We start from the raw sequence: 25,641 nt of genomic DNA, 5'->3' as shown, positions 1-25,641 counted from the left end.
TAGTTAATTGACTACAAGAACGCATCGTTAATTCTAGGAAAAATTGGGCAGAACTTCATTTGTTTATACTACTTTTTCCATGTTATATATCAACTCCCAACATTCATAATACTACTCACAATATCACAATCAACATTCATCATTTATGCATATTTAGCAAAATCCACCATTTTCCTCCAATTTTCCCATATTTATCCTCATAGCTCAACTTTGTGTTTTCACGCATTCAATACTTGTTTCATGATATACACATCATTATAACGTATTCATAATCACAACTCTTCAACTTTCATGATTCAATTCCACTATCATTTAATTATGTCACTATTCACTCAATAATGACCTACTTTCTATGTTCTTCTACATTTCAAGTATCTAAGCCTTCCAATACCTTAAACAACATGAAATGATCATAAAACTTACGTTGGAAGTTGGTTGAACAAGCCTTGAGTTCAGTTTCTACCTTAGCATCAAAACCCTTCTTCACCTCCTTTGATTTTCTTTGAGGAAGATGAACCCTACTTAGTTTTCATACACTTTATTTCATGGATTATGTATTGTTGGATTCTCTTGTGGTTGAAGAGTAGGGAAAGTTCTAGAGGCTTCTTGAGTTGGAAGAAGTGGGAAATGAAATGGGTGAAATGAAAAAAATGACCCCTTACACTTAATTTAAAAGCTGGCCGAGACCCATTATATGGACCAACATACGGTCTGTACTATTTATACGGACCGTATGTATGCGCGTACAATTGGTCCAGTAGCTGGTCCCTTCATTGGCCAATTATACGGCCAGTATAAATTATACGGTCCGTAGGTTGGACTGTATATTGCCCAGTGGTTCCGTTTTCGTTCTCATTGTCTCGTTCGATCTCCGATCCTTATGGAACCTTCTTAACACTTGTTTAATACTTCAATACCAATCTAAGGGACGTCATTGCATGTCTCTAAGACACCATTATTCCCTCACCAACTCGTTGCTCGTTATTCCTACTCGATATACGACTTATGGCTCGCTTTCCTTGACAACTTCCCTTCCTTATCTCGAATGGTTTTGAAATCTCGTTTGGGGTTATCAAACACTATTCCTAACTCATCAAAATGTCGTATACGCTATGACCTTCATTGTCCTATTCATAGTACACGTACGGGGAATCTTCTGAGGTGTAACATTCTTCCCTCCTTTTGGAACATTCGTCCTCGAATGTTAAACACTTGGGATTTTACAAACTTTTCGCCAGAGTTTCCCCTGTAATTTGGCACTACCAACCTGTCACAGCAACCCATAATATCATCGCCACACAGGGCTACATCACAATGTTAACATTTCTGTGGCCACACACGACCAAAAGGATCAAAGTAAGTATACATACCTTGCGATCTCGGCGTGTCATCACGAACCTCTTCTGGAGATTGGAATAAGTGCGGATATTTGGATTTCATATTATCTTCCGCTTCCCCCGTCATTTCTTCCCGATTATTGTTTCGCCATAAGACCTTAACTGAAGCGACCTCTTTATTTCGAAGCCTTCGCACCTGTCTGTCTAGGATAGCAACCGGTACTTCTTCATATGTTAGTCCTTCTGTCACTTGGACATCATCAACCGGAACGATTCTCATTGGGTCTCCGATGCACTTGCGGAGCATTGAAACATGAACAACTGGGTGCACGAACTCAAGCTCTGAAGGCAAATCCAGCTTATAGGCTACTCGACCCACTTTACGGATGATTCGATAAGGTCCAATGTATCTTGGACTCAACTTCCCCTTTTTACCAAATCTCATTACTCCCTTCATAGGCGAGACTTTCAAAAATACCCAATCATTGGCTTGAAATTCCAAGTCTCGTCGGCGATTGTCCGCATACGACTTTTGACGACTCTGGGCTGTTAACAATCGGTCTCGGATGATCTTGACTTTTTCGACTGCTTGCTGAATCAAATCGGGGCCTATCAATTGTGCTTCTCCGGTCTCAAACCATCCAACTGGAGATCTGCATTTCCTTCCATACAAAGCCTCATATGGAGCCATTTGAATACCGGAATGGTACCTATTGTTATAAGCAAATTCAATAAGGGGTAAATTCTCATCCCAACTACCGCCAAAATCGAACACACACGCTCGTAACATATCTTCCAAAGTCTGAATAGTACGCTTGGCTTGTCCATCAGTCTGCGGATGAAATGTCGTATTGAACTTAACTTGAGTACCCAAACCTTCTTGGAAGGACTTCCAAAACTTAGCTGTAAACTGTGCCCCTCTGTCTGTAATAATAGCCAAAGGAATTCCATGAAGTCGCACAATTTCCTTCAAGTACAACCTAGCATAGTCTTCTGCCGAATACGTGGTTCTGACTGGGAGGAAATGAGCTGCTTTTGTGAGTACGATCACCCATATAGAATCATATTTTCCTCGCGATCGAGGTAATCATACAACGAAATCCATATTAATTTCTTCCCATTTCCATATAGGAATCTCCATTGCTTGCAATAAGCCTCCTGGCTTTTGATGTTCAGCTTTTACTTGTTTGCAGTTTGGACATTGAGCTACAAATTCTGCTATGTCTCTCTTCATGCCATCCCACCAATATATCATTTTGAGATCGTGATACATTTTGGTTGCACCGGGATGAATAGAATACCGAGAGTAGTGAGCTTCCTCTAGAATCCTTTGGCGCAATCTTGCCCCATCCGGTACGCATAGCCTGCCCTGATATCTGAGAACCCCTTCTGTGGAGACTTCAAATGGAAACTTTTCTTTCTCACGAGATAAGTCTCGGTAGTGGCTTAACTGGGAATCTTCGTACTGTCGTTCCTTTACTTCTGTACTTAAGGATGAAACTGTGGGGTTACTAATGCTGATACCTGTGCTACCCGAATCAACTACGCGTACTCCATGATTAGCTAGTCGCTGAAGCTCACGAACCATTTCCTTCTTTTCTAAGGGGACTTCACATAAGCTACCCATTGATCGACGGCTAAGCGCATCAGCCAGTACGTTAGCTTTTCCCGGGTGGTACAGAATATTTACATCATAATCTTTCAACAGTTCTAACCACCGCCTTTGACGTAGATTCAACTCCTTCTGCTTGAAAATATACTGGAGACTCTTGTGATCTGTATAGATATCAACATGCTCCCCATACAAATAATGCCTCCATATTTTTAAAGCATGAATAACCGCGGCCAATTCAAGATCATGGGTTGGATAATTCTGTTCATGTTTCCGCAACTGTCTCGAGGCATATGCAATAACCTTGCCATGCTGCATTATGATTATTCCTTCTGTTCATGGGTCCAGTTTTACGTATATAGTTATTCATGCATTACATTCATTTATATATATATATGTATGTTGACCCGTGACCAGAAGGAGTTATATATGCAAGTATTATATGTATATGGGGTATGGAAAGGAGTAGGCGTTATATACGCATTACCACCTGATCAGCTGGTGCACTATGATGATGATGATATGAGAATCGGGTGCTAGTATCGCAGCAACGTATATGATGATGGCCGCAGAGAGGCCAATATGATATGAGAAAAGATACAAGCGTTATATACGCGCATATACCAGGCGTTATATACGCATATATATATATATACAGATGTATGACCTTCATTGATAGGCATGAGCATGCATATTATACGCCCATAGAGGCATTGTCAGTTATACAGGTTTATGCAGATTCAGGCAGATACTAGTTCATACAAGTACATGCATTTAGTTATTTCAGCTTATGAGTTCAAATCTTATCCATGGTTCTCATGTATATATATATATATATATATATATATATATATATATATATATATATATATATATATATATATATGATGTTGCTCGTATGCTTTACATGCTCAGTACATTATCCGTACTGACTCCCCGTTGCTCGGGGGTTGCGTTCATGCCCGCAGGTACAGGGAGACAGATAGGTGGTCCAGCTCAGTAGGACCTCTAGATCTAGCAGTGGTCAGTACACTCCATTTGATCCGGAGCTATAGTCAGTTTTGGTATGCCCTTTTAGATGTGTATGTATATGGGTATGACGGGGCCCTGTCCCGTCCTTTCTACATCTTTCAATCCAGTAGAGGTATGTAGACAGTTGTATGTATTAGTCAGATGATATAGCCTTGTCGGCTTCTATTCTTTTGTGTACATCATATGTAGCAGCCTAGTTGTCTTGCACTGTTCCTTCAACATATTTATGTATACACAGATTGTTCAGCGTTCATGATGTCGTCTAATTATGAGATCCGTTTCAGCCATTTTATGAGCCCTTAATGTTCAGAATGATTCAGATATGAGTATATGGGTGTTTGGTCGTGTTATACCCCGCATTTTCAGAGCCTCAGCGTGACACGTGCTTCCTCAAACATTGACAATCACGTTGTTACTACATAATTTAAACTCACGTTGATAGTATTATATTTCGTATTTTTTTGTACGTCAGATTATTCGTAAGCGGAGGTGGGGCCCACACATCGAGATTTTTTTTGGAACACGTGACAAGTTATACGAATCACATATGTGAAGTTAAACAAAACTCAAGAAGGACCCTTGAGCCAAATCAAAGTGGAAGTCCTCCAAACAAATATTTTTAAGTAACGTTTTCGGGTGATCTGACTTCAAGGGGCAAAAACGGTATTATAAGTTTGGAATTTGGAAACATACCAATGAATAGAAGTTGTAGATAATTGAATTATCTTTCCAACCATAGATGGTGGGTCCACAGGCGACGTCGGGATAAGGAGCTATGGACGTTTTAAGGCAGGAAGGTCAGTGGGCTAGGCCCAATCCGGGCCCAATCGGGTTAGGCCCATGACCCATGTTTATTTAAGTGATATATCAGCCTTTTCTCCTCATTTTTCAGAACAAAACACCCAGAAAATTCTGGAGAAAAATAGAGAAGAGAGCTTAGAGAGAAAAGATCAATTTTGACCAAAATCTGAGCCCCGAATCTCGAAGCCCGTGAAGACAAAAGTGTTCTATGTTGCGTTGCCTCCAATTTGAGATAAAAATCAACCAAAAAGAAGAGGGTGGACGTGGTGGCTGCACACTTGAGGTACGATTAAGGTTCCCTTTTCATTGCTAATAAGTTTATTTAGAGTTCTACCGAACTAGAATGGAGAAAATAGTGTCATAAATTCGTTTGTTGGCGTTGTGAATTATGGAATGAGATTTGAAGAGAATTTTGAATGAAAATAAATGTATTCAAATTGTAGAAAGTGGAGGATGTCGTTATTGATGTTGTTAGTATTAATTTCGACTCCCTTACGGAAATAATATTATTAAATAGTTATATCGCAAATTTGGTTGGTTGAGGAAATTAGAAATAATGTGTGGGATGTTTTATGGCATACGTTGGTATTGGAAATATTATGATTAATTTTGGTATTGTTGTTGTTGTTGTTGGTTGCTGAATTGAGAATTCGGGCTTGGCATATAAACAGGGGAGATGCTGCCCGATTTTCGGCAGAATATAAAATAGTATGATTTGAAATATGGTACAAATGTGCGACGAAAAGGCTAACATTAGCATAAATTCCTTTTAAATGTAGACTTACAAGCTTGGACGAATAAGCTTAGCTTATAAGCGGTCGAACGGGTATGTAAGGCTTACCCTTTCTTTCTTTTGGCATGTCCTAGAGCCAAATAAGGTATGATATGTACTTTGGGGATTACTCTATTCTTTGTTTCTGAGTTTGTTTACTATTCTTATTCACTTCTTGATATGAGTATATTCCACATGATCGATCTTATTATAGGATTGGACAACGAGATGAGCATGAAGAGTTTTGTTCATAAAAGAGTTTTGTGTGTGTTAATGTCCGAAGTTCTGTTCGATATATTTCCGTATGGTATTCGAGAGATATTGGTATGACTAATGTCTGGATTTTGATAGCACGTTTGATTATTCCGTTGAGTCTTTGATTTATTTTGATACGTACATATGGTTCCAAAAGCTTTATTCGATTCGATCCATAACGATATTCAAAAGGTTATACTTTTGTAATTCATTATGGTACCCGAAACTCATTTATTATGATCCCGTCCGACTTCATTGGATCGGTTTGTCTTGATATGCCTCATCGAGTCTATGAAAACATTTATGGTATTTTAATTGCATTAGTCTCTCACTACTCCACTCGTGGATGCCCCAATGTTTCCCACACTGAGCCCGGGCCAGGATATGTTGTCAAGCGTAATCCTCTGCATTGTTCGCCGTGCCTCGATGTGAGGGGGCAGGTATACGCGTACGTGGGTTTGTGGAGTATGCTGTGCCATGTACGCTTGTTCTGATATGATTTGCTATGGCCATCTGATATGACATATTATGTTACGGGGTTATGCCCCTATTCTGATTCTTCTGTGTTGTGGCACTAGCGTCGGGAGGGTGGCCACGTTCTGTCTGCCGAGTCCCTTGGCAGGGGCCGGATTGATATGACATATGTTTCTGTACACACTCTGCATGTTTTGAAAATATGTATCTGATACTTTGGGTTTTCTGTTTACTTTCTGTACGTTCTGTACCAGTTATGATTTTGTTTCTGTAATTCAGGCTTTACATATTCAGTACATATTTCGTACTGACCCCCTTTCTTCGGGGGCTGCGTTTTCATGCCGCGCAGGTACCGACGACAGGTTTGCTGATCCGTCCGTCTAGGATATCGTTTCTGCCATTTGGAGCGCTCTTTTATTCAGAGCCCATCTTTTGGTACAGTCTGTCATTACTGTATATGTATATCCTCGTTCATGGGTACGGCGGGGCCCTGTCCCGTCATATGATTCTGTCAGTCTGTTTAGAGGTCTGTGGACATGTTTGTGGGTTGGGGTCTTTCTGTACAGATGCGTGTATATGTTGTGTTTGGGCAATCCCATTCGCTGCGGCGGCCGGTCCGCATATGTTTAAATGTTGCTTTGTTGGCCCTATGTGGTCTTTTGTTGGTATTCTGTGCGCAGGGTTATTTTGGATAGTTTGTAAAACAAAGGAAACTCTGCCGAATTTTTTTTGGAAATTATCTAACTTCGAAATACAGCCTTGTCGGCCTTTGCTATATACTTGAATGCGTTGGATAAAAATTGAGATAGCATTTGATAAATGTGTTTGGGTGCCCAGATCGGGCGCTAGTCACGGCCTACGGGGTTGGGTCGTGACAACAGAGCGGCTATGTAAAGTTATAGAATGAGGAAACTCCAGCGCTACTTGATAGCCAACTCTAAGGATTGAGATTAAGAGATAAAAGCAAGGTGACAGTTAAAAACCTTTAAGTGAAAGTCGAGAAGTGATACATGATGCGGAAGATTTCAGAATACGGACTGTAACAGCAGGACAAAGCAAGGTTATTGGAGTAAAATAACGTTACACCCTGGGAAATGTCATCTTATTCGTAGAGTCTGCGGAGGGTCTACAGGTTAGCAGAGGCATGAAATACTCCAGGGATTTTAAAGTCTAATAGATCGACGAGGGACGTCTACGCGTGAGAGGTAAGATGAAGTGAACGATACGTCTTAAAGGAGTAACTATAGAAGAAGAAAGAGCCGAGTTAAGACTATGTGCACCAAGAGAGATAATAACATTTCAGTAGAAGCGCTCGCAATACAACTGACAACCGACTGCGAAATAAGGACGAGAGTAAAGACAACGACGTGGAATTATTACCTCGCGAGGCGAGAGAAAGAGGAAATATTACAGGAATGGTTACTTAGAGACCTGAAATGCGTTATAGTAAATTAAAGGGAATCGACCAATGAAAAAAGCATGTGAAGGGCATAATTGAATAAGGAAACACTTGAGAAAGTATTGGGAGTTCAGGACCAGTTTAACATTCGAGGACGAATGTTCCAAAGGGGGGAAAGATGTTATACCCCGTATTTTTGTACTTTGGATTATTCGTAAGCTGAGGTGGGGTCCACATGTCGATATTTTTTTTTAAAAAAATATACATATGACAAGTTATATGGATAATATATGTGAAGTTAAACACAACTCAAGAAGGACCCTTGAGCCAAATCCAAGTGTAAGCCCTCCAAAAAGATGTTTTTAAGTTACGTTTTGGGTAATCTGACTTCGGGAGGTCATAACCCCATCAATATTTGGGAATTTGGGAAAACCCCTCAAATTAAAGTTGTATATAATTGAAATACCTTTCCAACCATAGGTCGTGGGCCTGTATGTGACATCGGGATAAGGAGATATGGAAGTTTTAAGGCAGAAAGGTCAAGCTGGGCAGTGAAATGGGCCCAACCCGATTCCAATCCGGGTCAGGCCCATTTCCCCTACTATTTAAGGAAAATTTCAGCCTTCTCCTCCTCATTTTAAGACCAAAAAGACCCAGAAAATTCAAGAGAGAGAGAGAGGGAGGAAATCCTTAGAGAGAAAAACAAAGTTTTGATCAAAATCTGAGCCCCGAATCCCGAAGCTCATGAAGACAAAAGTGTTGTACGTTGCGTTGCCTTCAATTTGAACTAAAAATCAGCCAAGAAGAAGAGTGTTGACGTGGTTGTTGCATACTTAAGGTAAGAGTAAGGTCCCTTTTTCATTGTTAATAAGTTTATTTAGAGTTTTAACGGATTAGAATGGAGAAAATAGCGTTATAATTTCGTTTGTTGTTTTGTTGAGATTTATGGATCAGGGGCTATTTTAGTTGGATTAAATGGATGGAATTTGCTGTATTATGATGTATAATAATTGTTGATGTTGTTGACAAGTTGCTGTTCTTGAATTTGGGAGAATAAAGTGTATGAAGGTATCATATACAAAGCGTATACAGGCTGTTTTTATATGATTTTCGTGGCTGTTTTGTGACAATATTTTGAGGCTGTTTGGTGGTTGTTATGAATTGTTTTGTGGGCTGGAATATCGTGGGATTGGTTGTAGTTGTTGTTGTTGTTGTTGTGTTTGTTGTTATACTATAGATATACGAAAATAAAGAAATGTATACAAGCATTGGTATACGAATGTATATTGGGTTGTTTTGGAAGTGATTTAAGAATGAATTTAATTCTTGTTTGATATGAAATTGTTGGTGTTGTTGTTGTTGGTATTTTGATTGATGTTTGGCTAAATTGGAATCTCGAGGATTATGAAGACAAAAGTGTTGTACGTCGCGTTTCCTTCAAATTGAGCTAAAACTGTTACATCCGGCATTTTTGCTTATTCAAAAAATTTGAGATAACTTGACTTGTAAAGAATAAGGCCATATTTGGACCTTACTTGGTATGAATGTGTCGGTTATGAATACGTTGGTGTGGAATTACGAAAGGAGGCCAAGGGCAAAATTGGAATTTTGGAAGCTTGCTTCATGAATTACAACATTTAGCCACCAATTGGACTCAAAAAAAAAATAAGAAAGTGAGGCCCAAATCTAAGGGCCCAACCGGCCACAACATGGCCCAAGTCCATGGATTCATTAAATTTTCATGTGCCAATTATAATATGGACTATATTATATATATCCTTATCTTGTAGAAGCTTCAAGTGAAATCAAGAAAAGCAAAGCAAGAAAAAAAAAGGGGTTTCGGGTAAGAGAAAGAGAGAAGAGAAAAAAAGAAGAAAAATTCTTGGAGATAAATCCTTGGTTCAAAAAAATCCATTTCTTGTGGGATTATTACTAAGTGCAAGATTCTCTACAAAGTGATATAAGTATCTTGGCAAGAAAGTGACTTGGTGGCAAGTGAAGAACTTGAAGAAAAGGTAAGAATCAATTCATTTTCTTATGTTATGAAGTTTAGTTTATGTTGTGGTATGTAGAAATGAGTAGAATTTATAAAAATATGGAAGTTTGTGAAGTGGGTGTGTTATTTGAAAGTTGGCCGTGAGTATGTGTTAATGTGTAGGAAATATGAATTGAATTTTATGTGGTAATCTAGTTGTAGTTATGGTGGAATTTGTATTAGAAAAGAAAGTTGAATGAATTAGTGGAAGTTGGAAGTTATAGTGTGTGGCCGTGTGGTGTATGTTGATGATGGAAGGTGAACTAAATTTTGTTAGTATGTTAATTGTGTTATTGTGAAATGAATGGAAGAATAATGGTTCTTGTTGTTATGGAAAATTGGTTGTTAAGTTGTTGTAGGAAAACATGCAAGTTTATTGTAACTTATGTAAATATGGAAATGAAGGTAGTAAGAGGCAAATTATGATTGTCATTGATGAAGTTGGAAGATATGAATATGTCATGAACATGTTTGCAAAAAGATTGGAAGTTGTGGGTGAATTATGCCCTTGGTAGGAAACTTGTATATTGTGTATACCTTATGAATATTTTGTGAAAATGGTATAATATGCCTCCGAAGTATGTTGTAATGACCTTGATAAGTAATGAATATGAAAATCGTAAGATTGGTTTGGAAATGCAAGGTTGGAATGAAGGATGTTATGTTATGTCGGAATGATGGCTAGTAGGCCATATTATGTGTCTTGTTACGCTTGTTGTTGTTATTGATGTTGTTTCTGGGTTGCTGTGTTGATGAACCAAGCCGAGCTAAGTCTCGGGGATGTTATATATATAGGGGAAATGCTGCCAAAATTTCGGTTGGCAAATATGTAATGAATTTGGAGTCTTAAGTCTTGAATTTGACAATTGGTAAACATGACCATTTGTAGATTCTGGACGAGATTGGAATCGAAGCCAAGCGAGCGTAAGGCGCAATCGAGGTATGTAAAGCCTACCCCTTCATTCTTAGGCATGTTCTGAACGTAATAGGCTCGGCCGCGAGCCTTAAGTACGACTCCGTTCCTCGGAATTCGAGATGGAAATCCGCTCCAATTCCTTCAGTAAGATTGAAGCATTTTTCTTAGAATTTGTCCCAAAACTGAACTTTTGTATAAACACTGTCCTAAACGGAGTCAGAATACTTCCATATGATTATGGATGACCTCATAAGGTCTATTATCAGTAATTTACGTATGTCGCCTCGAGTTGGTCCGAGGTGGGCCCACGGAGCCCGATACCTATTGTATGATCTAAATTGTCTCATTTCTGACCGATTTTCACAAGTAACCTCTGGACTATTATTCTGATCCCAATATGACTATTTTTTATGTAAATCTTATAAAATGGTTTTGACATCTGGAAATCTGATTCTGGTAACAATTCGTCGTGCCTTCCCAAGTAGGATATAGGCGTGTATTATGAATACCATCTGAATACTCTGATTTGACTCGCCGCTTGGCATAGTTCAGTTTGATTGAGTCTGTATGTGTGTGGTTTCTCATTAATCTGTTCGTGGATGTCTCAATGCTTCCTTCACTGCGTCCCCGGCCAGGTTCTGTTATCGTGCATATTCCTTTGCATTGTTCACCGCGTCCCTCGGTGTGCGGGCCGGGATTTGTTTATATCGGTATGATATTATGATCTGCGTATGGGGATGGCGGCTAGGATGGCACATTATCTGATTCTCTCGGTCCACCGCGTCCCGTACTAAGAGGGTCGGGTTCTGTTTACCGCGCCCCCATGACAGGGCCGGGATCTGTATGTATGTATGTATGTGCTATCAGCATTTATATAAGCACATGACTCTGTATGATTATGTATGATTCGGTATGACTCTGCATGCATAATTCCGTCCGGTACACGTCTGTCAGTCCGTATGTATTGTGATTCTGTCTGTCCGTATGTATTATGATTTTGTCTGTCAGTCTGGACCATGATTCCGTCTGTCCGTCTGGATTGTGACTCTGTCCTGTATACTTCCATCTGTCTGTTCGGCTTATGATTCTGTCTATTATATTTCTGTGTTTCTGGTCCAGATTATGATTATGCTTGATACATTTCCGCTTTACATACTCGGTACATTTTTCGTACTGACCCCCGGTTCTTCGGGGGCTGCGCTACATGCCCGCAGGTACAGACGCACCTGAAGATACGCCGCCAGTCTAGGGCTCAGATTCTGCTATTTTGAAGAGCTCCTTTGGTCCGGAGCGTGTACTTTTGGTATATATCTTCTGTCTTCTGTATATTCTGTATGTATGGCAACTCCGGGTACGGCGGGGCCCTATCCCGTCATATGACTCTGTATGTTTATTAGAGGCATGTAGATATGTTTGTGGGTTAGGGTCTTTCTGTACGGATGTGTGTATATGTTGTGTTTGGGGCGACCCCATTCGTCGCGGCGGTCGGTCCGCATATGTTTATATATTGCTTTGTTGGCCGGTGTGGCCTTTGTTGGTATTTTCTGTGCGCAGGGTTATTTTGGATAGTCTGTAAAACAAAGGAAACTCTGCCAAAATTTTTCTGGAAATTATCTAAATTTGAAATATAGCCTTGACGGTTTATGCTTTATACTTGAATGCGTTTGATAACAGTTGAGATAGCATTGGATATATGTGTATGGGTGCCCAGATCGGGTACTAGTCACGGCCTACGAGGTTGGGTCGTGACAGAAGTGGTATCAGAGCGGTTAGTCCTCGGTATGTCTACAGGTCGTGTCTAGTAGAGTCTTGTTTACCGGTGTGTTGTGCACCACATCTATAAACAGGAGGCTACAGGGCATCTAGGATGTTACCCTTCTTTGAATCTTAGATCGTGCGATAGAACTGTATTAGTAGGATGATCCCTTCCTGACGATTTGTTATGTTTTCAGCGATGCCTCCGAAGAAGGCAACAGCTGCCCAGAAGGGCAAAGCGGGAGTGGAGGTAGGAGAAACCAGCAGGGCCCAGAGAGTTACCAGGGCCAGTGCGCGGTTAGCGCTTGAGGATGAGCCCCTGTCAGCCGGCTCTGTTACTCCGCCCTTATCAGAGGAGATTGGAGCAGCAGCAGCTGCTGATCAGAGGGCGGCTCCACCGCGAGCTCCCAGGGTTCCAGTGCCCGAGCCTCCAGCTCCACAGCCAGGGTGGGAGGACAGGGACATACGAGATGCGGTTCAGTTATTGACCACACTGATGACAGAGCAGGTTCGCAGGCATGGATTTGGGGGTGGTCGTGCGGACAGATATGAAAGCTCCAGGGCTCACGAGTTTTTGACGTGTAATCCTCCAGAATTCTCCGGGACAAAACCCTAAGAGGACCCCCAGGAGTTCATTAGAAAGATGGAGAGCACGATACGGTTGATTAAGGCTTCGCCGACTGAGTCCGTTGAGTTGGCCTCGTATCGGTTGTATGAGGTGGCGGCGAATTGGTATGAGTCCTGGCAGCTATCCAGGGGTGACGGTGCTGCCCCAGCAGTATGGGCCGAGTTTACTAAGGCCTTTCTTGATCATTTTCTACCTCCAAAGCTACGCAGAGCTAGGGTTGATCGATTCTTGAACTTGAGATAGAACGGTAGAAGTGTTCGAGAGTATAGCCTAGAGTTTGACTCACTGGCTAGGTATGCACCCGCTATAGTAGCTGAGATGGCCGACAGGGTGCACCGGTACGTAATGGGGCTGGACCCTTATTTGATTGATAGTTGCCTGGCGGTGGCTTCTCAGCCAGGGATGCATATTCCCCGGGTACAGCCGCACGCCCAGGGCATAGAGGACCGACGTAGGGAACGTCGGCCTGATAGGGGTCACGACAGGAGCCGGCCTAAGAGAGCCAGATCGGCCGGGTATTCAGGGGGATTTCAGAGCGAGTTTTCTCAACAGCAGGGTAACAGGTATTCGTCCCAGCCAGCACACAGTACGCCCCACAGTTCTCAGGACAGAGCTCCAGAGTTCCAGGCTCACAGGTGAGCAGAGGTCCTGGTCAATCGAGGCCACCTATGCCCCCTTGTTCTTACTGTGGGAGACCCCACCCGGGGGAGTGTTATCGCGCTACAGGCGCTTGTTATTTTTGTGGCAGCCCAGATCATCGTGTCAGAGAGTGCCCGCATAAGGGTGGTTCAGGTTCAGTCCAGCCTGCTGGGTCAGTTGCTGGCTCATCTTCTCCTTCGGCAGCCATACGCCCCACGGGGCGAGGAGCACCAGCACCAGCACCAGCGAGTCGTGGCAGAGGTCGTGGTGCAGCTTCTGGTTACAGAGGTCCTTCGAACCGCGTATTTGCATTGACCGGCCGGTAGGACCCAGGAGCGTCTTCAAGCGCACACCCAGGTATGTTAGTGATCTTTTCTTGAGGAATATGTGTATGAATGGGTCTATACTTTATCATATTATGTGATTTTCTTCTTCTGGGTATTAATAAGAGCAAGGTAATTGTTAACCTGATAGACATTGAGAATTCGGAAGGGCGATATGGAAATTGTATGGTTTAACCCGGGGTGGGACCCACTATGAGAATTTCTCGAAAATTTATTAAGACCCCGATCTGCCCTAAATTACGTGACAAAGGTCGTGCGGGGCAATCGACGAAATTATATTAGCCGTAACGCGCCAAAATGCATGAAAGTTTCGAGGTTGAGCGTGCTAAAGCCAGAGCGAATCTGGGATGGGTGACCCCCCTGGGAAGTAATACAAAATTTTTCACAAGTGTAAGTATGATATATATAAATGTGGATATTAGAAAAGATGAAGGATAAGAGATGCGATTAAGCAAAACTTTCGAAAGAGTCGACAAGCGACACGTAAGACGATTTGTATAACAATCTGACGAACAAGTTTGTGAATGAGTAAACAGATTTTGACGAGATAATCCGTGGTATAATTGTCAGGGTGAACAATGAAATGTCGACAAAGAGAAATTTTCGTAGATCACTGGAGCCTTAATAGGGGTGGTTTGATGCTAATCAAAACTCTGTTTGTTGTACTTCTGCACCTCTTATTCTGATAAGGCTCTGTCTATTATGCCTCTGTACTTCTGAATCTGATTACGTTTCTGTCTGATACACCTCTGTCCGATTGACTCGAGATATGAATCTGTCTGATATAACTCTGTATGTCTGATTCTGATAACGAATCCGTCTGATACATCTCTGTACGTCTGACTCTGATCTCGGATCTATCTGATACCCTTCCATACATCTGACTTTGACTACGAATCCGTCCGCCATAGTTTTGTACGTTTGCCTCTGATTACGAATCAGTCCGATATGCTCTTGTGCGTCCGATCCCAGTTCTGAATCTGTTTGGTATGACGTGGAATCACGATAATATGGTAAGGAACCGAGGAGTGCAACAAGAAGTGATATTGATTATAATGTTTGAAAGGCTTTGAAGGAAAGGAAGAAGGGACACAACGTCTGTGAAGGAGCGAAAAGCATTCATCTGTTACTGGAATATAATTCTTGGCCCAGTGACTGTGTGGGATACGAGAAGATATGTTATAAAAGCATATGAGTCAGTAATGTGAAGAATTGCCCCATCATATTGGTGAAGAATCCATATCAGAAAGTCAACAAAGGATAATTACAAAAAGAACCCTCCCGAAGTAGTATGACGCCCCATGAGGTCAATTTAACATTCGAGGACGAATGTTTTAAAGGGGGGGGGGGGATGTTACATCCGGCATTTTTGCTTATTCGAAAAATTTGAGATAACTTGACTTGTAAAGAATAAGGCCATATTTGGACCTTACTTGGTATGAATGTGTCGGTTATGAATACGTTGGTGTGGAATTACGAAAGGAGGCCAAGGGCAAAATTGGAATTTTGGAAGCTTGCTTCATGAATTACAACATTTAGCCACCAATTGGACTCAAAAAAAAAAATAAGAAAGTGAGGCCCAAATCTAAGGGCCCAACCGGCCACAACATGGCCCATGTCCATGGATTCATTAAATTTCATGTGCCAATTATAATATGGACTATATTATATATATCCTTATCTTGTAGAAGCTTCAAGTGAAATCAAGAAAAGCAAAGCAAGAAAAAAAAAGGGGTTTCGGGTAAGAGAAAGAGAGAAGAGAAAAAAAGAAGAAAAATTCTTCGAGCTAAATCCTTGGTTCAAAAAAATCCACTTCTTGTGGGATTATTACTAAGTGCAAGATTCTCTATAAAGTGATATAAGTATCTTGGCAAGAAAGTGACTTGGTGGCAAGTGAAGAACTTGAAGAAAAGGTAAGAATCAATTCATTTTCTTATGTTATGAAGTTTAGTTTATGTTGTGGTATGTAGAAATGAGTAGAATTTATAAAAATATGGAAGTTTGTGAAGTGGGTGTGTTATTTGAAAGTTGGCCGTGAGTATGTGTTAATGTGTAGGAAATATGAATTGAATTTTATGTGGTAATCTAGTTGTAGTTATGGTGGAATTTGTATTAGAAAAGAAAGTTGAATGAATTAGTGGAAGTTGGAAGTTATAGTGGGTGGCCGTGTGGTGTATGTTGATGATGGAAGGTGAACTAAATTTTGTTAGTATGTTAATTGTGTTATTGTGAAATGAATGGAAGAATAATGGTTCTTGTTGTTATGGAAAATTGGTTGTTAAGTTGTTGTAGGAAAACATGCAAGTTTATTGTAACTTATGTAAATATGGAAATGAATGTAGTAAGAGGCAAATTATGATTGTCATTGATGAAGTTGGAAGATATGAATATGTCATGAACATGTTTGCAAAAAGATTGGAAGTTGTGGGTGAATTATGCCCTTGGTAGGAAACTTGTATATTGTGTATACCTTATGAATATTTTGTGAAAATGGTATAATATGCCTCCGAAGTATGTTGTAATGACCTTGATAAGTAATGAATATGAAAATGGTAAGATTGGTTTGGAAATGCAAGGTTGGAATGAAGGATGTTATGTTATGTCGGAATGATGGCTAGTAGGCCATATTATGTGTCTTGTTATGCTTGTTGTTGTTATTGATGTTGTTTCTGGGTTGCTGTGTTGATGAACCAAGCCGAGCTAAGTCTCGGGGATGTTATATATATAGGGGAAATGCTGCCGAATTTTCGGTAGGCAAATATGTAATGAATTTGGAGTCTTAAGTCTTGAATTTGACAATTGGTAAACATGACCATTTGTAGATTCTGGACGAGATTGGAATCGAAGCCAAGCGAGCGTAAGGCGCAATCGAGGTATGTAAAGCCTACCCCTTCATTCTTAGGCATGTTCTGAACGTAATAGGCTCGGCCGCGAGCCTTAAGTACCACTCCGTTCCTCGGAATTCGAGATGGAAATCCGCTCCAATTCCTTCAGTAAGATTGAATCATTTTTCTTAGAATTTGTCCCTAAACTGAACTTTTGTATAAACACTGTCCTAAACGGAGTCAGAATACTTCCATATGATTATGGATGACCTCATAAGGTCTATTATCAGTAATTTCCGTATGTCGCCTCGAGTTGGTCCGAGGTGGGCCCACGGAGCCCGATACCTATTGTATGATCTAAATTGTCTCATTTCTGTCCGATTTTCACAAGTAACCTCTGGACTATTATTCTGATCCCAATATGACTATTTTTTACGTAAATCTTATAAAATGGTTTTGACATCTGGAAATCTGATTCTGGTAACAATCCGTCGTGCCTTCCCAAGTAGCATATAGGCGCGTATTATGAATACCATCTGAATACTCTGATTTGACTCGCCGCTTGGCATACTTCAGTTTGATTGAGTCTGTATGTGTGTGGTTTCTCATTAATCTGTTCGTGGATGTCTCAATGCTTCCTTCACTGCGTCCCGGGCCAGGTTCTGTTATCGTGCATATTCCTTTGCATTGTTCACCGCGTCCCTCGGTGTGCGGGCCGGGATTTGTTTATATCGGTATGATATTATGATCTGCGTATGGGGATGGCGGCTAGGATGGCACATTATCTGATTCTCTCTGTCCACCGCGTCCCGTACTAAGAGGGCCGGGTTCTGTTTACCGCGCCCCCATGACAGGGTCGGGATCTGTATGTATGTATGTATGTGCTATCAGCATTTATATAAGCACATGACTCTGTATGATTCTGTATGATTCGGTATGACTCTGCATGCATAATTCCGTCCGGTACACGTCTGTCTGTCCGTATGTATTGTGATTCTGTCTATCCGTATGTATTATGATTCTGTCTGTCAGTCTGGACCATGATTCCGTCTGTCCGTCTGGATTGTGACTCTGTCCGGTATACTTCCGTCTGTCTGTTCGGCTTATGATTCTATCTATTATATTTCTGTTTTTCTGGTCCAGATTATGATTATGCTTGATACATTTCCGCTTTACATACTCTATATATTTTTCGTACTGACCCCCAGTTCTTCGGGGGCTGCCCTACATGCCCGCAGGTACAGACGCACCTGAAGATACGCTGCCAGTCTAGGGCTCAGATTCTGCTATTTTGATGAGCTCCTTTGGTCCGGAGCGTGTACTTTTGGTATATATCTTCTGTCTTTTGTATATTCTGTATGTATGGCAACTCCGGGTACGGCGGGACCCTGTCCCGTCATATGACTCTTTATGTCTGTTAGAGGCCTGTAGATATGTTTGTGGGTTAGGGTCTTTCTGTACGGATGTGTGTATATGTTGTGTTTGGGGCGACCCCATTCGCCGCGGCGGCCGGTCCGCATATGTTTATATATTGCTTTGTTGGCCGGTGTGGCCTTTGTTGGTATTTTTTGTGCGCAGGGTTATTTTGGATTGTCTGTAAAACAAAGGAAACTCTGCCAAAATTTTTCTGGAAATTATCTAAATTTGAAATATAGCCTTGACGGCTTCTGCTTTATACTTGAATGCGTTTGATAACAGTTGAGATAGCATTAGATATATGTGTTTGGGTGCCCAGATCGGGTACTAGTCACGGCCTACGGGGTTGGGTCGTGACAAAAACCCAGCCAAGAAAAAGAGTGTTGGCGTGGTTGCTGCATACTTAAGGTAAGTTTAAGGTCCCTTTTTCATTGTTAACAAGTTTATTTAGAGTTTTAACGGATTAGAACGGAGAAAATAGCGTTATAAACTCGTTTGTTGTTTTGTTGAGATTTATGGATTAAGGGGTTGTTTTAGGTGGATTAAATGGATGGAATTAGCTGAGTTATGATGTATGATAATTGTTGATATTGTTGTTGATGTTGTTGATAAGTTGTTGTTCTTGAATTTGGGAGAATAAAATATATGAAGATATTGTATACAAAGCGTATACCGGGATGTTTTATATGATTTTCGTGGATGTTTTGTGACAATATTTTGGGGTTGTTTTATGGTTGTTATGAATTGTTTTGTGGGCTGGAATATCGTGGGATTGGCTGTAGTTTTTGTTGTTGTTGTGTTTGTTGTTATACTATGGATATACGAAAATAAAGAAGTGTATACAAGCATTGGTATACAAATGTATATTGGGCTGTTTTGGAAGTGATTTAAGAATGGATTTAATTCTAGTTTGATATGAAATTGTTGGTGTTGTTGTTGTTGGTATTTTGATTGATGTTTGGCTAAATTGGAGTCTTGAGGATTGTTAAGTTTTCAGGGGAAATGCTGCCCGAATTTCGTTAAGTTTCATTCGTACTTGGATTGGTTAGTAAGTGATGCAGATGATTTAACTGTGGTTATGTTATCTTAAATTTAGACCTACGAGCTCGAGAAGTAGACGTTGGACATTTAAATAAACGTTAAAGGTATGTAAAGCTATCCTTTATTTCTTTTTGGCATGATCTTTATAAAACAAATAGACGACGTATATATGACTCCAAAGAAGCTCCTATTCTTAGAGCCACTAGGATGGCTAATGTTCTTGATTTCCAGAAGCTATTTCATGGTGTCTCGATACGTGTCTATAATTCCAGAAGTTCTATTTTGATATATTCCATTATGACATTCGAAGGGTACTTGATATAATTATTGTCTTGATTTCAAATGATAGTTCATCTTGATTATTCTATCGAGTCTCAGATATGACTTAGTTTGCATATGGTTGCTCACTACTCTGCTCATGCATGCCTCAATATATCTTTCACCGAGTCTCGGGCCGGGTATGTTTTCGTGCACAATTTCACTGCATTGTTCACCGAGTCTCTCACTAGAGGACCGGGTACGGTATATATATATATGTATGTATGATATGATGATGTGATTATGGCGCCAAGGATGACTTTATTCACCGAGTCCCATAATGGGCCGGGTATGATATATGACATTGATATACATGATTTACATTTCATAGGGCAAATGTATTGGTATTTTAAATGTCATACTTATCTCCTATGACCTCCATTTCAGTTATGATCCTCTTTACTGTATCACATGCTTTATATAGTCAGTACATATTCCGTACTGACCCCCTTTCTTCGGGGGGGGGGGGGGGGGCTGCGTTTCATGCCCGCAAGTACAGATAGTCGGTTTGGTGACCCTCCAGCTTAGGACTTGTACTCAGCTGTCTTGGAGAGCTCCACTGTTCCGGAGCCTAGACTTTTGGTACAGATCTTATGATGTATATATATGTTTATCCAGGGGTACGGCGGGGCCCTGTCCCATCATATTTCACTATCGATACTCTTAGAGGTCTGTAGACATATGTGTGGGTTGTGTATAAGTTTGTTCAGCTGTGTCTATACGATGTGCTATGGATATTGATATGTATTGGCAGCCTTGTCGGCTTGCGTATCATATTATGTTTTGATTAGTTGTGACTCCTCAGGAGACAGGTTTTCCGAGTATGTATATATATGATGACGTTATGAACCTTTGGAGTTCTTATGCAAGTTTCCATATTGTTTCATAGATTCAGTTTGACTATACATAACAGGTACGTATATGAGTGTCCAGCTCGGGTAAAAGTCATGGCCCACGGGGCTGGGTCGTGACTAGTGCCCGAGCTGGACACCCATATGTACCTGGCAAACATAATCGGACTGATACTATAGGTCCTCAATCAATCACATCGTAATAGCATACGCAAGCCGACGAGGTTGCCACTGTATATATCATTATACTACGCAAGCCGATAAGGCTGCCACTACATATCAGTATATTACGCAAGCCGACAAGGCTGCCACTATATATCAGTATATTACGCAAGCCGACAAGGCTGCCACTACGACACGATAATATATGCAAGCCGGCAAGGCTGCTACCACGACAGAACATCCACAATAACTATATAGACACAGCTGATCAAATCTGTACACAACCCACATACATGTCTACAGACCTCTAAGAGTATCAACAGTGAAATATGACGGGACAGGGCCCCGTCGTACACCTGGACAAATATATATATATATATATATACATAAGAAGGTCTGTACCAAAAATCTAGGCTCCGGGACAATGGAGCACTCCAAAACAGCTGAATAGAAGTCCTAAGCTAGCGGATCACCAAAGCGAGTATCTGCACCTGCGGGCATGAAACGCAGCCCCCCCCCCCCCCCCCCCCCGAAGAAAGGGGGTCAGTACGAGATATGTACTGAGTATCTAAAGCATGAAATACAGTAAAGAGGATCATAACCGAAATAGGGAGTGCGGAAAACAAGTACAATGTCCAGAATACCAAAACACTTGCCTTTTGAAACATAAATCATGCATGTCAATATCATATATCATACCCGACCCATTATGGGACTCGGTGAATAAAGTCATCATATGCTCTCCTGGCCGCCATAACATATCATCTATATATGTTATATAAAATTGTGGGTTGAAATGGATTCAGAAAGGAGGGACTCGGTGAACAATGCAGTGAAACTGTGCACGATAACATACCCGGCCCGGGACTCGGTGAAAGACATATTGAGGCATGCACGAGCAGAGTAGTGAGAAACCATATGCAATTTAAATCATTATCAAGACTCAAACAGAATAAGAAGAAGAGATTAACACCTGAGTATCAATAGCGACAATCATACCAAATATCCCTCGAACGTCATCATAAATAATATCAAAAGAGCCTTAGGAACCATAGACATATGTCAATATAGAATGAAGCAGGTTATAGGAGTCAAGGACATCAGTTATCGTAGAGTTTCTAGGAATAGAAGCTTATATATATCGACTATTATCCAACGTATAGGAAACTGAAGAGGGAAGCTCAATCATTTTAAGAGTTTTACCATCAAGAAGTAAATATGAATCATGAATCACACTCGAAACTTATGAATGGAATTACCCCAAAGCTCATATCATTCGTCACTTAAATCTAGGACATGCCAAAAGAAAGAAGGGACAGCTTTACATACCTGTTAACGATTAATCGCCAACCTATTCGCTTCGTCGCCCCTTTAGCCTATTTAATATAAAAGTAACGCTATCGTTAGTACTATACTTTCTAGTTCGTATTTCCGCAGCTTATCGCTTATAGAACTTATTCTTTAACTCATACTTTCTCGTTTAGGGTTTTTCATTAGTTAAGGACTTAACGAAAATCGGGCAGCATTTCCCCTATATATTCGCCTAACCCGAATTTCCAATTATTCTCCTGTCATCACAGAAATACCAACAATAGAGATATACATACAAAATTCTTACAATTCATCCCATAACAATTCTAACAACCCAACAACCTTTCTGAATCCATTTCAACCCACAATTTTATATAACAACAATTTCCTGCATTTTCTTAATTCCAATTTCGTCCAATTCAATTTTAATAATTCTACTCCAACACTATTAACACAATTACACCATAAAATAAGAAAATGTTACCAAATTTTTCTCGGAGGGATTTCCACGCTCAATTGCTCCAATTTTACAATTTCTTCTTCGCCAACTTAATATCTGATGTTGCTATCAACCCCTTGAACTTGTAATGCACCTTAGAATTTAATCAAGCAACAAAATCCATTTTTTTTTATCAGCCATGCTGGCCGAAGGCAGCAGCCATGGCCAAGCTCTTCTTTCTCTTTTCTTAACCTTAAATTGCAAAATGAAAAATGAATGCTCATTTGATCTTTAGCTTAACTATATATATGGATTCCATTCACCCTACACGTGCCCCTCCATGGTGACTCACCATTTTAGTATATGTTTTTTTTTGTTTATATATTCGGGTGGGGCCTATTATAGTAATTAGGTTAATTAATTTAATTAATCACTAATTCTTACTTAATAATCTAATCACAATTAATCAATCCCTAATCTCTAATAATATTTTTACACTAAATAAAATTTATAACAATTTATGTTCTAATTAAAATTGAAAATTAAAGGTTCCTATTTCGTATGCGAAAATGATCCCGTCTTTAACTTGAGTCGATTCTCTTGCGAATAACTCGACATATAAAAATACGGGATATAACATCCTTCCCCCCTTTAGAACATTCGTCCTCGAACTTGTGGGCTATCTTAGATCATGTGTTTCATGTGTTGTTGATGAAATGCTTGGATAATTTGGAAGGGCTTGAGATACTAAGAGATGATTTAGAAAAGGCTGGCAAATCTTAACAGAATGTTTTATTGAGGTATCGAGTGAACTGATAAGTAGGGTTAAATTACAATGAGTTTATAGTTAGAAGAAATAACAGTATGATTGAAACAAGAGTACTGAGGATAAAGAATCGCGACAAATATGAATGTATTGGTAAGATGGCTTGTGAGGTATTGAGGTTAAGATTAACCAGAAAGGGTAAAAGGTTAAGTACGCCTACTCCACAGAGTGTGATTAAACCATAGTCAGAATCGTGAATAGCGTTAGAAAAAGGAGGAGAGAGTGTTACATTATAGGATTGATTACGAACAGGATATAACGCGAATATAATGAGGATTGTTATGAGAATAAGTAAAGCCCAGTGAGGAAGTGACTAAAAGATATGACGTGATCTATGTGATTAAAGTATAACGGCGAGCTATAGAACGAATAAGAAAGACTTATAAAGTTCTGTAGGGAAAATTTAGAATAAAGATTATGTGGTAACAGAAATGATAGCGAGTACAAAAAAAAGAATTAATTGAAAGGAGGAAATAAGAAGGAAGCGAGCGAGATAACAGTGTAGTAATAGGTTATGACATGTATAGCTGAGGACATGAGTAATATAAGTGACGGAACTGTGAAAGACCAAATTATAAAAAGATGAGCAACGAAGCAGAATGAGTGCCAGAAAATGACTGGGATGATAAGAACAAATAGGGATGAACAGAATACACTTTGAAAAAAAAGAAAGGGATTATGTAGGAGTAGTGTTTTCCAAAAGATACAGGAGTAGCAAGAGATTCCTCGTGCACAGAATAAAAGATGGACATAGAATGCAGAAATGGAAAGGAATACTAAAGAAAGCACCCAAGATAGATGTAATTAATGGAGTACGAGTGTAAAATAAAAGGGAAATACATAGCTACGAACTTAAAGGTGTAATACGATGACAAGGCGATAAGATAAGACTATCATTAAGACGAACTTGATATGATTTTGAGTAAGTTAGAAGTCAGTGTTAGGTACACAACAAGGGTAGAAGAGTATAAGGCATAAAGGAGTACTGCGCGTATATGACTTCGCCTCGGAAATAGTGAAATCCTTAAAGGACAAGGACTGTAGGCCTGAGGGACAAATGGTGTATTGTAAATTTATTAAAGGAAACAAATGATGTAGGTGTGGATAAAGATAATGTTACAAGAGAACTTTGGACACTTATCATTGGAATATAAGTGCTACCTAATTGAGAATTTGGAATGACTACAGGTACTAATTAATTATTTATTGGAGTAAGTGGAATGTGGCCTTGGATGAGTTGCTACATTTATTGCATTACTCGAATACAAATTATCAGATAAGATTTTATACTATATATAGAAAGGTTCTCATCGCTTCACGATTTTATTAAGGTTTCGTACATGGATAATTAAAGTTATACGTTATAAAGAAAGACATGAGTATGGTACAATATACCAAGTGAATTGGAAAAAGGATCGGGTGAATTTGAGATTGGAAATAGGGACATAGAGCGGAATATAAATAGATAATGGTATAAGTACGCCCTTAAGGGGGGAAGCAGGTGAGAGAAGTGCAAGTGTAAGATGGAAACGATTAACGCTGCAATATATTTGGTATGGATGCTTAAACTTCAAGTGAGATCCCTTGCTGAAACAAGTTAGTAAGATCCGAAGGCCAGCAATAAACGGATAGAAGTCAGGATGGTATTTGAGACAAGACCGCCGATCATTTGTAAAGATCTTGTATGATATGACATCACGAAGTGGGTGCTTGTAAAAAGAAAGAGTACGACGAAAGAATGGTGAAGAGTAACTTAAGAGATATTATAAAGGATAGCTACGCTATACTAGGTTAAAGGCTAAGATGTTGGCAATAGAGTTGTTCGCTAATGATATTGCGACTTATAAGTAGTAAGGAGAAGGGATTGAGAATCTCTTATAGTAGGATACGAGAAAATCAAAAGGTGAATAAAGGAGGGGAAAGAAGTATGACAAAATAGGCTACGAGCGCGTTTTAGTATGGATGAATTAAGTAGAGCATAATGAACCAGGAGGAGGAAAGGCTATGACTAAGATTGGATATGTCTTATATAAGTTGTACAACAATAGTTATGCAACCTACGAATATTTGTATACTAAGGATGAGACCAAGTGAGTACTTGATAAGAAGAGTAAGTATTTAGTAATAACAATGCGGTTGTGATATTTTGGATACATTAAGGGAAGGCGTAAGATGGTTTGAGCTAGATTACCGAGATAGAATTAGTACTGAGGGCAAATAGGACATGGCCATAGTTGAGCCCCGATACCGATTGAAAGATACAAGAGAAGAATGCAAGTAAAGTATAAAGACTAGTGAAACGACGCTAAGGTATTTGAGCACCTTCGCTTGCTCTTGAAAAGATCGCAACATAATGTGTGACAGAAAAGCTAAGAGGAAAATAAAATAAAGAAACAGCACCGGATAATATGCCTAAAGTGTTACAAGTTGGAGTAAGGGAAATGGTGAAACAG

Source organism: Lycium barbarum, chromosome 1 (assembly GCF_019175385.1).
Source record: "Lycium barbarum isolate Lr01 chromosome 1, ASM1917538v2, whole genome shotgun sequence".
Taxonomy (NCBI): Eukaryota; Viridiplantae; Streptophyta; class Magnoliopsida; order Solanales; family Solanaceae; genus Lycium; species Lycium barbarum.
Note: the sequence above shows the minus strand (reverse complement) of the source record.